The 14,402-nt window shown below is 47.5% G+C and overlaps 1 pseudogene; it reads left to right on the forward strand.

The window, feature by feature from the left end:
- Positions 1 to 4,732: 4,732 nt before the first annotated feature.
- Positions 4,733 to 5,221, forward strand: LOC101317823 (NADH dehydrogenase [ubiquinone] 1 alpha subcomplex subunit 1 pseudogene; annotated as a pseudogene).
- Positions 5,222 to 14,402: the final 9,181 nt, after the last annotated feature.

The following is a 14,402-nucleotide window of genomic DNA, read 5'->3' on the forward strand; positions in this document are numbered from 1 at the left end:
CCTGCACAGGTCTGCTCTCACCTGCCCTGGTTTAATGGGGTGGCCGGCCTGGGTGGGACGGGTCTGCGAGAGGGGGGCCGTTAGGTCGCCCCAGGTCACCCAGCTAAGTGGCAAGGCTTGGATTCGAACCCGGGTAGTAGGGCTCTAGAGCCTGTGCCGTTAACCAGCATACTAGCTATATACTAATTATCGTTATCCCTGCTCTTAGTACTTATTAATATAATAGCTGGTACTCGTTTCATTCATTCATCCACTCGTCAAGTCTCCAACACCAGGCGAATGAAGAACCTTAGGTTAATTAGCGTCTAACAGGAAATGAAATCTGATACAACTGTTGCACTTCAAGTAAGCTTCCAAGCACATAGGACCACAGATGTAAAATGTGCACACATTTACATGCACATACGGAGGGTCAACATCAGTTTCATGGATAAAACATGAGGGGGTGGTTAATAGAGTGAGCAAGCAACATAAATAAGTGTTTTTAAAGGAAACAGATTGTTTCTTGAACTCCCCAGGACAGTACAGGGGGAGCCGGCTGGGCATCTTGGGACCCCGTTCTAGTCTTGGTTGGGTTGTTCCCAGGGATGTCTGGGTGCTAGGAGGGCACCGAGGAAGGTGGTGTAGACACCTCTGGGTTTTTTGTCTAAAAGCTTGTGAGAATAAAGCAGGCAGAGCCATCTTTTAAAAACAAAAGTCAGATTACGTCCCTCCTCTGTTCAAACCCTTGGAGGCCCCCACCTTGGACAGAAGGAAGTCAGTATTCTCACAGTCATCCCCTCCCCATCTCATACCCGACTCTGCTCCCTCCTATTCACCCGGGAGGCTTCTCTCCAGGACACCCACCTGCCTTGTTCCATTCCCTCACCTCCTTCTGGCCTGTGCTCAGGCATCATCCTCTTCTCAGTGAGATCTTCCCAGACCATCCTATTTAAAATAACCTCTTCTCGGGGAATTCCCTGGTGGTCTAGTGGTTTGGACTCTGTGCTTCCACTGCTGGGGGCCCAGGTTCGATCCCTGGTCAGGGAACGAAGATCCCGCAATCCCCAGGCCCTGGCCAAAAAAAAAAAAAAAAAAAAAAAAAAGCCACCTCTCCCCACCCAGGCACTCCCTGGTGCATAGGAGCTGCTCAAAAAGTTCAATTTGTCGAATGAAAGAAGAAAGGAAAGAGGAATGTGTGCTCATGGGGTGTGCAGAGAGGGTAGACAAAAGCAGACGTGATGTCACTGCCCATCTTTGGGCTGCCCGGATGTGTTAGGGAGCTGGACAGAGAGCTGCTGGGGGTCTGGGTAGCTCCTCACTGAGATGTTGAGGTAATTCACGTCATCCCAGGCTTCCTGTCATCCTCAGCGTCAAGTTCAAACTCTCCACTTGGACCCCGTTAATCTTTCCTCCCTGAGGCACGGACAGTATCCATTCTCCTCTCCTCCTATAGTTGTATAATATTTTTGCTGGGCACACGCCTCCCTCAAATTAAAGACTATTTCCCAGCCTCCCTTGCAATAGCAAGGACATGGGGTTAAACCAAAGGGATTAAGCCAATGGGATGTAAAGGGAAGTGTTACGGAGCAGTTTCCAGGACCCTCCCTTAAGCAGGAAACTGGGGAGTCCTTGGTTCCTGATACTTTGTCCCTTCCATCATTCATGAGGCCCAAAACAGATGTGCTATGAGGGCTCTACACTAAGTTATGGCAGAGTGGCAAACCTACTTGGGGGTCACCTCCTCCAGGAAGCCTTCCCTGATTCCCCCTCCTCCAGCTCACGACTATGAGTCTCTGGGCCCTCCCAGTCCTCTCTACGGTCTCCATCAGAGCACCTGTGACTCCCCCACCAGGTTGTGAGTGCCTTGGAGGCAGGAGCAGCTGCTGGTTCCCATCAGCAACTTATGCAGGATTTCTCCATATCCACAAAGGAAAAGAGAATAATGCTTGTAAAGCAGTTAGCATCATCCTCGGCATGCTGTGAGCACTCAAGAAATGACAAGAGCACCTATAAACTATAACAGTTGACCCTTGAACAACATGGGTTTGAATTGTGCATCATGGGTCAATTTATAGGAGGATTTTTTTCACTAAACAGGTACTGTGGTACTATACAATCTGTGGTTTGTTGAATCTGCAGGCTGTAAAGTTATATTTGGATTTTCTTTTTTTTTCTTTTTCAAATGATTTTCCCATTTAGGTTATTATAGAATATTGAGCAGAGTGCTATACAGTAGGTCCTATATTTGGATTTTCAATTCTGCAGAGTGTCAGTGCCCCTAACCCCTGCGTTGTTCACAGGTCAACTATATTATTGCTTATACTAGTTCATTCAGGTGGTAAACGCCCCAGACATGTCTGAGGGGGCGGGCAGGTGTAGACCCTCTGGTCAACAGGTCCAGCTGAATCCATTGTTCACCATTCCGCCAGGCCCTGCAAATGTGAATGATGGAACTGTATTAAGGTTCTTATGGCTGCTGTAACAAATTACCACAAGTTTGGTGAATTTATTTTCACCACAGTCCTGGAAGCCAGAAGTTCAAAATCAAGGTGTCATCAGGGCTGGGTTCTCTCCAAAGGCTCTCAGGAAGGATCCTTCTGTATTAGCTTGAGCTGCTGTAACAAACTATCATAGATTGAGGGGCTTAAACAACTGAAATTTATTTTCTCACAGTTTTGGAGGCTGGAAGTCTGAGATCAAGGTGCTAGCATGACCAGGTTGTGGTGAGGGGATCGCCCCTTGGGTTGCAGACAGCCACCTTCTCACTGTGTCCTCACACGGCCTCTTCTCTGAGTACATGAATAGAGAGAGGGAGCAAGCTCTCTAGTGTCTCTTATAAGGACACTAATCCTATCAGATCAGGGCCCCATCCTTATGACCTCATTTAACCTTAATGACTTTCTTAGAGGCCCCATCTCCAAATACAGCCACACTAGGGGTTAGGTCTTCTATATATGAATTTGGGGGGGACACATGCAGTTTGTAATACCTTTCTGGCCTTTCTCCTAGCGTCTGGTGACTCCCGGTGACCCCTGACTTGTAGATGAGTCATTCCAGTGACACATTTGCCTCCATCTTCACATGGCCATCTTCCCTCTGTGTCTATATCCAAATCCCCTCCTTTTCTCAGGACACCAGTCATTGGATTAGGGCCCACCTAAACCAGTATGACCTCATCTTCACTTATTTACCCTGCAAAGACCCTATTTCCAAATAAGATCCCATTCACAGGTTTGGGACTTGAACACATCTTTTGGGGGAACGTAATTTGACCCATAATAGAAAATATCTTAGAAGGGATGCTCCAGACCTAGTTTTTCAGCCCCCAACTGTGTGAGTCACCTCAGCTATGGGGGTCCTCCCGGCTGAGACTCCCAGACATCGTAGTGCAGAGACAAGCCAGCCCCACTGTGCTCCGTCTGAATTCCTGGCCCACAGAATCCATAAACATAACAAAAGTATTATGGTCTGTGCCACTAAATTTGGGGGTAGTTTGCAACACAGCAGTAGATGCGCAGAATAAGGGGGAAGGAAAGCTGCCCTTCTTCGCAGAACTTTGCAGATTAGGGGGAGAGCGCCCCCTGCGTTCCTGAGTCTCAGTTACATACACAACCACCCCTGAGGCTCAGACGGGTGAGGAGCTTTGCTCAAAATGCCAGCTGCTGAGTGGCAGAGCTGGGATGCAGACCCCGGTCTCTGATATGCCCCAGCGTCGGATGGGGCCTTAGAGTGAAAAGCCGTTTCTAGCATCCCAGGCACGTCTTTTCCTTTGAGAGTCTCCCCCGAGGCTTGGCGATGCAAGGGTTACTGGCTAACTCCCATATGCTGGAGTGTACATCACCCCCACTGCCTGGGCTAATGAAAAATCATGTATGCAACAGAGGAAAGCGGATGGCCTGCCAGATGTGTGATAAGAAACCAGCTTGCAGGAAATTGCTATCAGGTGATCATTATTAGCCCAGGTATTCAGAGCAACCCCGTTTCCAAAGGTCATGCGTTTACTAAATGCTTGATGCGTTTTCCCAATCGGCCCTGGAAGATTTTGTCCTCCTGGAGAGAAAGCTCTTCCCCTGGATCTGCTGAGAGCAGGTGATTATAATTCTACACCTCCCCACCCCCGCATCTCACCAGCCTCTAACAGCAGCTGCTACAAATGCACAGTGATTGCCTCTCTGGTTCCTGGTACTGCGTAGAGAAAAACCAAGCTGACCGTCGCGTGTGATGGAGCTGGGTTCAAATCCCAGCTCGGCCACTCCGTAATCATAGTCACTCATTTGATGCGTGATTGTGGAGAGCTTTTCACATGCTAGGTACTCGGGCAAGTTACTTTACTTCTTTGAACTTAATTTTCTAATTTCTCGAGTACTGATAATAATACCTACTTTGAAGCGTTGTTGTGAGAATGAGTGAACTAGAATGTGGAAAGTTCCAGGCACGACTTTCCTGTGCTTCTTGAGCTGATCTGAGCGTATCTCTTCATCTTAAAGAACGCACCAATTTCACCAAGTCATATATTGTTAGATTTTTAAAAAGCCAGTTAGGGCTTCCCTGGTGGCGCAGTGGTTGAGAGTCCGCCTGCCGATGCAGGGGACACGGGTTCGTGCCCCGGTCTGGGAAGATCCCACATGCCGCGGAGCGGCTGGGCCCGTGAGCCATGGCCGCTGAGCCTGCGCGTCCGGAGCCTGTGCTCCGTAACAGGAGAGGCCACAACAGTGAGAGGCCCGCGTACCACAAAAAAAAAAAAGAAAAAGCCAGTTAAGCCAGGTCACCTTTAAGGGGCCTGGAAGGAAGTGTTTGGCCTTGGTGATGGTGTCACGATGTGGTTCGAGATTCTCCCCGGGGTTGCCGTCATGGCCGCGTGCTTGTTCATCCCGGGAATGGCCACTGCACGCATCCACAGGTTCACTAACGGGGGGCAAGGAAAAAAGGGTTGCCCATTATTCGTATCTGTGGAACTCGGTGGAAAGAGATAGGCGCATCTCTGGAGTTGATCGTTACTATGTGCCAAAGGGTTTGGAGAACATTGATTAAGAAAGCATTTTCCTGGGGCTTCCCTGGTGGTGCAGTGGTTGGGAGTCCGCCTGCCGATGCAGGGGACCCGAGTTCGTGCCCCGTCCGGGAGGATCCCGCATGCCGCCGAGCGGCCATGGCCGCTGAGCCTGAGCGTCAGGAGCCTGTGTTCCGCAACGGGAGAGGCCACAGCAGTGAGAAGCCCGCGTACAGCAAAAAAAAAAAAAAAGAGCATTTTCCTGATTGATGAAAAATAACTCAGTTATGCTCATCTACCGCTGCTAGAAGGTTATGCAGTGTATTGTGTAGCATGCAGTGTATTTTGTACTCTGTAATAAAAATAAAACAAAAAAGTAAAATTAAAAAAATAAATAAATAATTTAAAAAGCCAGTTACATAAATCAGGAGCTTGGGATGAACACACACACACAGCTATATGTAAGACAGATAACCAACAAGGACCTACTGTATAGCACAGGGAACTCTACTCAATATTCTGTGATAACCTATATGAGAAAAGAATCTAAAAAAGAATGAATATGTATGTATAACTGAATCACTTGGCTGTACACCTGAAACGAACACAACATTGTAAATCAACTGTACTCCAGTAAAATTAAAATAAAAAAATTTTAAAAGCCAGTTACGATGCCATACATACTGTATAATATTAGTTAAGTAACAGAAAACACTCAAAAATTATATGTTTTCTCAGGATATGTGCATATTATATAAATACACAGAAAAAATCTGGAAAGATGCCTTCTCAGGATAGGGGCTGGGATGAAGGTAGGTTTGAGAGGACTTTGTTTTAATTTTTAAAGGGCTGCAACATGTATCACTTCTATGGTTAGAAATTTATTTAAAAATGAAAGTGCACAGGGGCTTACACTGGTCAAATGTGGGACAATATGAGCCTTTAAATGAATATTCATTGGCAAGAATAAAACATGACACATTGAATAAAAGCAATCTATGTAAACAGGTACTCAAAACAAATGTGTCTTAGTCCATTGAAACTGCTGTAACAGCATACCATAGAGTAGGTGGTTTATAAACAACAGAAATGCTTACAATTCTGGAGGCTGGAAGTCTGAGTTCAGGGTACCAGCGTGGTCAGGTTGTGGTGAACGCCCTCTTGGGGTGACACAAACATTCAGGCCAGTGCTTGTACACGAATGTTCATAAATCACTATTCATAGTAGCAAAAAGAAACAACCTAAATGTCCATCAACTGGAAAATGGATAAATAAAATGTGGTCTATCCATACAGGGGGAAATTAGCCTTAACATGGAAGGAAGTACTGATACATGTTACAACATGGATGGACATTGAAAATAGGATACTCAGTGAAATGTCCCAGACACAAAAGACCACACACGTACTGCATGATTCCACGTATAATGAAACATCCAGAAAAGCAAATCCATAGAGACCATAAGCAGACTGGTGGTTGCCAGGGCCTGGGGAGAGGGAAAAATGGGGAGCGACTGCTTCATGGGTGCGGGGTCTCCTTTGGGAGCGATGAAAATGGCTTGAAACTAGATAGAGGGCGTGGTGGTACAACACTGTAAATGTACTAAATGCCACTGAATTGTTCACTTTAGAATGGTGAATTTTATTTCAGTGAAAAACTCCATGAGTTCATAATGAAACTAAAAGACTTTTTAAAAGGGTGGTGGATGGAAAACTGCAGTGGGAAACTATAGAAGGAAGGATGAGTAGAAATAGAAAAGCACTCTTTAAGTCACCTTAATGCTGACTGATCCAGATAAGAATCATCAATGGATGTTTGGGAAAAAGACAGTTGAGGTACAAGACAGTCACACAGGCCACACTGACCTGACCGCACTGCCACCCTGATCTCAGACTTGCAGCCTCCAGAACTGTGAGAAATAAATTTCTGTTGTTTATAAGCTGCCCAGGCTGGAGCATGCGGTTATAGCAGCCTGAATGAACTAAGATACAATCTACATACTGTCAAATTCACTGTTTTAAAGTGTACAAATCGGTGGATTTCGTATATTCACAACATTGTACAGTCATCACCACTGTCTAATTCCAGAATATGTTCATCACCCCCAAAACAAACACTGTGCCCATCAGCATCCTCCTGTAACTGAAAGTGGGGTCCCTCTGTTCGCCACTCAAAAGCCAATAAAGGGGCAAAGTTGGTGGAAAGTAAAGTTTGCTTTATTTTGGAGGCCGGCAACTGGGGGAAGGTGCAGAGTCCTGTCCAAAAGCCAACTCCCCCCCACTGACAACCAGGGGGCAAGAGCTTTTATAGGCAGAGGGAGCGGGCTACGTGCAGAAACAGCACAGTCAGCTCTGACAGTCATCTTGAAATTGGTCATTGGTTGTTTGACCAGCACCATATTGATGGTTTTAGATACAGTTAACCTTCAGTTCTCCGGGTCGGTTTGTTCCCATTTCCTTGAGGCCAATTCTCCGAATTGTGGCAGCTTATGTCATGGCTACAGCCTGGTCATCATGTAGTTAACTTCTTCCACCTGGTGAGGGTTTCAGTATCTATAAGACAGCTCACAGGATATGGCTCAGAATTATTATCTGTAGCCCTTGAGAGGGAACTAAATGTCCTTGACTTTGCTTACTGACTAAACTATTATCGTTTCGTCCTGTTGGACTGTTTTTCTTTGCTTCTACATTCTCTCACTTCTCTGATTAAACTTGTTCTTTGGCTAAGGTTTTTCCACAGACAAAAGGCGGGAGGATATGGGGGCGGGGGAAGGACCATAGTGTCCTGTTTTGTTTCACTCTCCATTGCCCTCTCCCATGGCAAATGCCAAACCACTTTCTGTCTGTGGATTTGCCTCTGTGGGGTATTTCATATAAATGGAATCCTACAAAATGCACTCTTTGGTGCTTGGCTTCTTTCACTGAGCATGTTTTCAAGGTTTACCCGTGTTGTAGCATGTATTAGTACTTCATTCCTTTTTTTTTTTTTTGAGATGTCTTATCAATTGTCAAATTAATTTATTCTAAGTTGCCAGTGTAATTTTTTAAAACATGAGTTGCTAAACTCCAATATGATTAAACATATGTCTTTGGCTGAGAATACTTTTTTAATTGAAGTATAGCTGATGTACAATTTTATATAAGTTATAAGTCTATGGTATAGTGATTCACAATTTTTAAAGGTTATACTCCATTTGTAGTTATTATAAGTACTTCATTCCTTTTTAATGGCAAAATAACATTCCATGGTAGGGAGAGACCACATTTATTTATTCATTCATTAGTGGATGGACATTTGGGTTGTTTCTACTTTTTGGCTGTTATAAATAATGGTGCTGTGAACATTCATGTAAAGTTTTTGTGTGGACATACATTTTCATGTCTCTTGGCTACCTACCTAGGAATGGAATTGCTGGGTCTTTTTGTGACTATGTTTAATCTTTTAAAGAACAGTCAAACTGTTTTCCAAAGTGGCTGCATAATTTTATATTCCAGCCCCAGCTGAGTATGAAGCTTCCAGTTTCCTGGAGTTTAGTCTTATTGGGGAACTCTTGGAACCAGTGTAAAACACATGCCTCTGAGTTGTCTCACCCAAAGGGTGTGGGTGCTGGGGCATTTATACACCAAATCCCGCAGTCATTGGTCAGGGCTGCTAATTTCTTGGCTTTTCTGGTTGGCCGTGGGTGAGCAGCCTCTGCTGCTGCCTATTAGGTGTTGGGCCTGGATGCATGGAAAAAAGGGATGCGGTGAAGTATCTCGGCTGCTGTTCTTATGAATTGTTTAAGGATAACCCAGCCACTTCTCATATCTCCCACAGCCTGCTGTGGCCCTCACAGGACTGCAGATACCCTTTTAACTGTGTTAAAATCACACAATTAAGGATCTGTAGTGATCTGAAAAGCATCCTCCAAAAATTCATATCCACCTGAAACCTCCGAATGTGACCTTCTTTGGAAATACGGTCTCTGTAGACGTAATCATCTTGGATTTAGGGTGGACCCTGAATCCAATGACAAGTGTCCTTATAAAAAGAGGACTTCCCTGGTGGTCCAGTGGTAAAGAATCCGCCTTCCAATGCAGGGGGCACAGGTTTGATCCCTGGTCGGGGAACTAAGATTCCCACATGCCGCGGGGCAACTAAGCCCGTGCGCCACAACTACTGAGCTCACGCGCCTCAACTAGAGAGCCCGCATGCCACAAAACTACAGAGCCCACGCACTCTGGAGCCTGCGTGCCACAACTAGAGAGAGAAAACCCGCACGCCACAACTAGAGAGAAGGCTGAGTGCCACAACAAAGGCCTGCGCACCACAATGAGAAGATCCCACATGCCTCAACGAAGATCCCACGAGCCTGCAACTAAGACCCGAAGCAACCAAAATAAATAAATAACCAAATTAAATAAATATTAAAAAAATAAATAAAAAGAGGAGAGGATGCAGAGAGAAGAAGGTGATTGAAGACAGAGGCAGAGATTGGAGTGACCAGTCTACAAGCCAGGGGACACCAAAGATTGCTGGCCACACCAGGAGCCGGGAGAGAGGCAGAGGACAGAGCGTCCCTCAGAGTCTCTTGCAGGAATCAACCCTTCTGACATCTTGATCTTAGACCTCTGCTGTCCAGAACTGTGAGAGAAGAAACTGCTGTTGTTGAAGCCCCCTAGTTTGTGGTACCCAGTTAGGAAGCTAACGGGTGGTCTCAGCTGGTTGGTGCCTCAAGGGTTTGGTGTCCCCTGGGCTCCGAAGGCCAGTGCCCAGCCCGGTTTCCACCTCCACGATCAGCTCCTTCTGAAGTTCACAGTCTAAATGCTCCCTGCTCAGATAGGCCTTCTCCCCACCGCCCCATCCTGTGTTGCCCCCTACCATCTGCGCAAGGATCTCTATCACACACCTGTTTTATTTTCTTCCTAGGCCTGTCGCTCTCCAGAACGACCTGTTATTTAATTTCTCCGTGTTTATCATCTGTCTCTTGCACTAGCATGTAAGATGTATGACAGCGGGGCCTTGCCTGCCTGGTTCACTGTTTTCCTGAGCACCTGTGATCGGGGACTCTGCAGAAAGAACGAGAGGCTGGAGACCTTTGGAGCACCTCTGGAGGCGCTACTGCCCCAGATGTCATGGGGAAGGTGTAACTTCAGAGAAACTGGCCCTTGACACCCCACCCACTCGCTGTGCATTGTGGGCAGAAGAGGTTTTGGTGAAACACTTAGACCAGGATCAAAATGTTCTCTTTTGAGATGAGCTTAAGAAGTCATCCTGTTCTTTCCTGTGTCCGGCTTTGGGAGAATAATGAATATTTCCAAGTGTCCCAAGCCTGCTCTGTTTTCCTTCTTCCCAGATTACCCCAGGACCCAGGATGCTGGTGGAAGACTTTGAATGGCCTCTTCTCTTCCTGGTGAGGCTCCCTCCCTCTTCTGATTATGGCTGTCTCCTAGCAAGGTGTCCGATTGCTGCATCTGACCACTTATTGTAGGGTGGCAGTGGAATCACCAGGATCCAGATATCGGGGTACATCCTCTGAATAGCAGGACCAGTGTGGAGGGAGGCACAGGGGAGGCGAATGCACCATCTCCCCAGGGAAGGATTAGCTACTTTGATTGATTTATTTATTTTTAAAATTATTTTTAAGCTGCTTTTCAACTGTCTCTGCCCAACAGCTTCTTTGGGTCTCCCCTCTGATTTCTATTTAATTTTATTTAAAATGTCTTTTTTCTTCAAGCTTGGGCAGGGATTGATCTTTGCTAGCTGAGTAAGGGACAGTAACTCCGGAATGCGAAGCCATGTCCTGTTTAATAATTCCTGGACGAATGGAGGCTGTGCCAGGCATCTCATATGTTTTATCGCTTTTAGTTCCCACAACAACGCTATGAGTGAAGTATTGTTCCCATTTTATAGATGAGGTCAGACAGGTTAAGTCATGTGCCCAACATGTCCTTCCCTTTTCTTTTCTTTCCCTCCTGTTCCGTCCTTCTTTTCTTAAAACATGAAAAAATTAATAAACTTTATTTTTTAGAGCAGTTTTAGGTTCATAGCAAAATTAAGTGTTAAGTGCAGAGATTTATATCCAATATATCCCTTGCAAACTGCCCCGCCCCCAATCGGTAGCCCCAGGAAGCTCTCCAGCTGAGCTGTAGTTACCTGTTTCTCCGAGTGCCTTGAAATCCACCATCCAGGCGGGCAATCGTGGTCTCGACACTCAGGAAAGCGGTGACTTGACGAATGCCCATGGTTCCTCTCATAGAGATGCTTTCTTGTTTGTTCCTGAGAGTCCTCTGGGGGTCATGGCTGTATTGAGTAAGAACTTCCTAGAACACATTGTGGTTTGAAATGCTGGACTTGGTAGATGGGGAATAGGCTGGGGGAGCGAGAAAAGCACCGAATTGGGCCCAGGAGGGACCCTGGGCAGCTTAAGGGAGACATGGGTTGAGAGTCTGGGCTCTGGACTCTAGTAGACCTGGGACTGGCCCCCACCTGTGAGACTTCAGGTGTCCTCTCTGAGCGTTGGCTTCCTTCTGGGTGAACCAGGATAGGCTGGTCCAATGCCTTCTCCCCTGCAATCGCCCCCATCCTATAGGCAACCCCCCCGAACAGGAATGGGGGCTCTTGTTGGAGAGTCAGAATGCAGATGGCCCCTTTCATTCTGCTCCCAGCCTTTGTGATCTTTTTTTTTTTCTCTCTCCAACTCAGAATTTCTCGTTTTTAGCTGACGATACTCCGTGAGGCTTCAGCTCTTACAAAGACACCTTGATCATATGGCTCATCATCAGCTCCTTTTATCTTGGGAACATCTGGCGAACCAACTCTAATCAATCCAGAGTGGCAGAGGGCTCACGGAAGGTCCACATCGGCCCGGCTCTCCTTCAAGAGCACTGAGTCAGGATGAGGCTGCCTTGCCTGAGAACTCACACCTGTCTGGACATACCCAGCAGTGCAGAACACAGCACCCATGGGTCGGGGGCCTGCAGCACGCTCACACACGTCATCTCCAATTCTCCAGGCTGCCTTAAGAGGGAGAAACCAAGACTGGCCCCATTTTGCAGATCAGCAAACTGAGGCTCAGAGATGTGAAGTCACTTGCCTGCAGTAACTCAGTTCCTAGGGGACTGGCCCAGGTGGGTCTGACTCTGAAAAGTGGTTCAGAAAAGTAAAGTGACTCTTCTAAAACGTGCTTCCAGCTTTCTGGAGTCAGGCAACCTCGATGCCAATCTTAGCCCTGCCCCCTGCCCCATGTCTCAGGTCAGGTTCTCCCAGAAGCAGACCCAGAGATGGGAATTCACATGCAAGTGATTTTTCAAGGGTTTCCAGGAGAAACTGGAAAGGGAGTGAGGAAAGTAGGACAGGGAAGGCGAGAAGGCCAGCATGGGGCTCAGGTGGAATTCCAGCTTCAGCCTGATCCCACGGAGAGCTGTGGAGCATAAGTTGTACTACAGCCTTTCCCCTTCCTTGAGACAAGTGTAGGAGTTTCCTTGGGCTGTTGTAAGAAACCAGCACAAACTGGGTGGCTTAGAACAACAGAATTGTATAGTCTCACAGTTCCAGAGCCTAGAAGTCCAATATCAAGGTGTTGGCAGGGCCAGGCTCCCTCTGAAGGCTCTTGGGAAAGATCTGTTACACGCTTCTCTTCCAGTTGGCAACCCTGGACGTTCCTTGCCTTGTAGACGCATTGCTCCAATCCCTGCCTCCATCTTTGCATGCTCTTCTCTTCTGTGTCTGTGTCTTCTCTTCTTATGAGGACCCTTGGATTTAGGCCCCTAACAGGTAATCCAAGATGATCTTCTGATGACGGACTCACTCGTCTAATGTCTGATCCATTCTGCACGCTTTCTTAGACCTTTTGACCTTGCACAGCCCTGTGCCTGTTCCGATGGCTTGGTTGGAAGCCCCTGAAACCAGCAATGGCTAAAATATACTAAAAAATATGACAGTGTACAGGGGGACTCTCACACCAAAAGGATGGAAAAGCTGGGAAAGCCAGACCTTGAGAGGGACAGGGTCCAGAGAGCTCAGGAAATTTAGGACAAAAGCAAAGCGTCCTTCTTCAAGGCGTTACCTTAGAAATGGGGTAACCCTACGCCCCAAGCACTTTCCTTCATCACGGTCTCTATTCACGAGGCATATTCTGGAAAGAAGAGCATCTGATTGGTCTACCCTTTAGGAATTATGACTCCAGAATGCATATTGGGGGAAGATGGCGGTCAGAACACCACCGCCCCGCTCTGGAGCTCACGTCGTTTCCATTACACACACCTCATCTCCCACGTCCACACTCTAACCTTTTCACACTCCACACTGTCAGCTGACCTGGCAAACAACCCCTCTGCCCAACAGCGTGTGGCTAAAAAGCAGCTCGTAAAGAGTGTCGGAGAAGGAACGCTGGCTGGACGCAAAGGTCAGAGCCAGCGGGGCTGCGGTGCCCTGGTCCCTGCTCACAAGGGCTCCAGGTCTGGAGCTTTGTCAGCGACACAGTGAGCCCAGGACACGGTCTCTAGAAGGCTGAGGGGCTTCTCCGTGGCCCGCCCCACCCTGGCAACAAAAACAATCATAAATCGGCAACTGTTTGTTGAGTGCTTGCTGTGTGCCAGGCCCTGTTATAAATACTTTACCCATGTGAATTCCATCCTCGCAACAGCCTATGAAGGAATGTGCTATCATTACTCCCACTTGACAGATAAACTGAGGCACACAGAATGATGTAACTTGCCCAGAGCCGATGTTGCTAACCCTCCAATTCCCGCAGCGAAGAGGAGCAAGGTGCTCAGAGCCCACTAGAAGGGCAGCCATGTCCCCCGAAAGCCCCACTTTTCAGATCAGGAATATTTTCATAGGCATCACCAATGATGATCCCTCCTGCCTCATTAGGTGGGTTGGGGGCGGGCATCTCCCTGTTCGCCCCTGGACCTCATGTCCTAACACATTATCGTACGTAAGGAAGATGCCGATTGGGCCCATCCCCAATTCTGCACTAACTCAAAGTCACCCCACTATCTGCTCACCAAGACCCTTCCTGGCAGAAGGGCTGCTGGGCCTGTGATGAGTGTCCCTTGGTGGAGATGTGGACAGGAGAAGACGTTGGTCTCTGCCGATCTGCACAGCTGGGGCCTGTGATGAGTGTCCCTTGGTGGAGATGTGGACAGGAGAAGACGTTGGTCTCTGCCGATCTGCACAGCTGCTTCATCTTTCCAACCCACGCCCACCTTCGATGACTGCAAAGGTTACCGGTGGGGCAAGGGAGGTGAAAGAGCCAGGGTAAGGCAGGGTGGAAAGGCTTTAACATGCGTTTATTGAGCACTTACTATGTGCCAGCAAGTGTACCATGCCCTGGGGAGCAAATGCAGAGCGAAACAGCCCCAGCTGCCCTTCATGAGCTTGCACATGGACCGGTTTCCCAAGGGGGGGGGGGTGCATCTTCTGGAGGTGGGTGGGATGCATCCTCCA

This window comes from Tursiops truncatus, chromosome 15 (assembly GCF_011762595.2).
Source record: "Tursiops truncatus isolate mTurTru1 chromosome 15, mTurTru1.mat.Y, whole genome shotgun sequence".
In the NCBI taxonomy this organism is placed as follows: Eukaryota; Metazoa; Chordata; class Mammalia; order Artiodactyla; family Delphinidae; genus Tursiops; species Tursiops truncatus.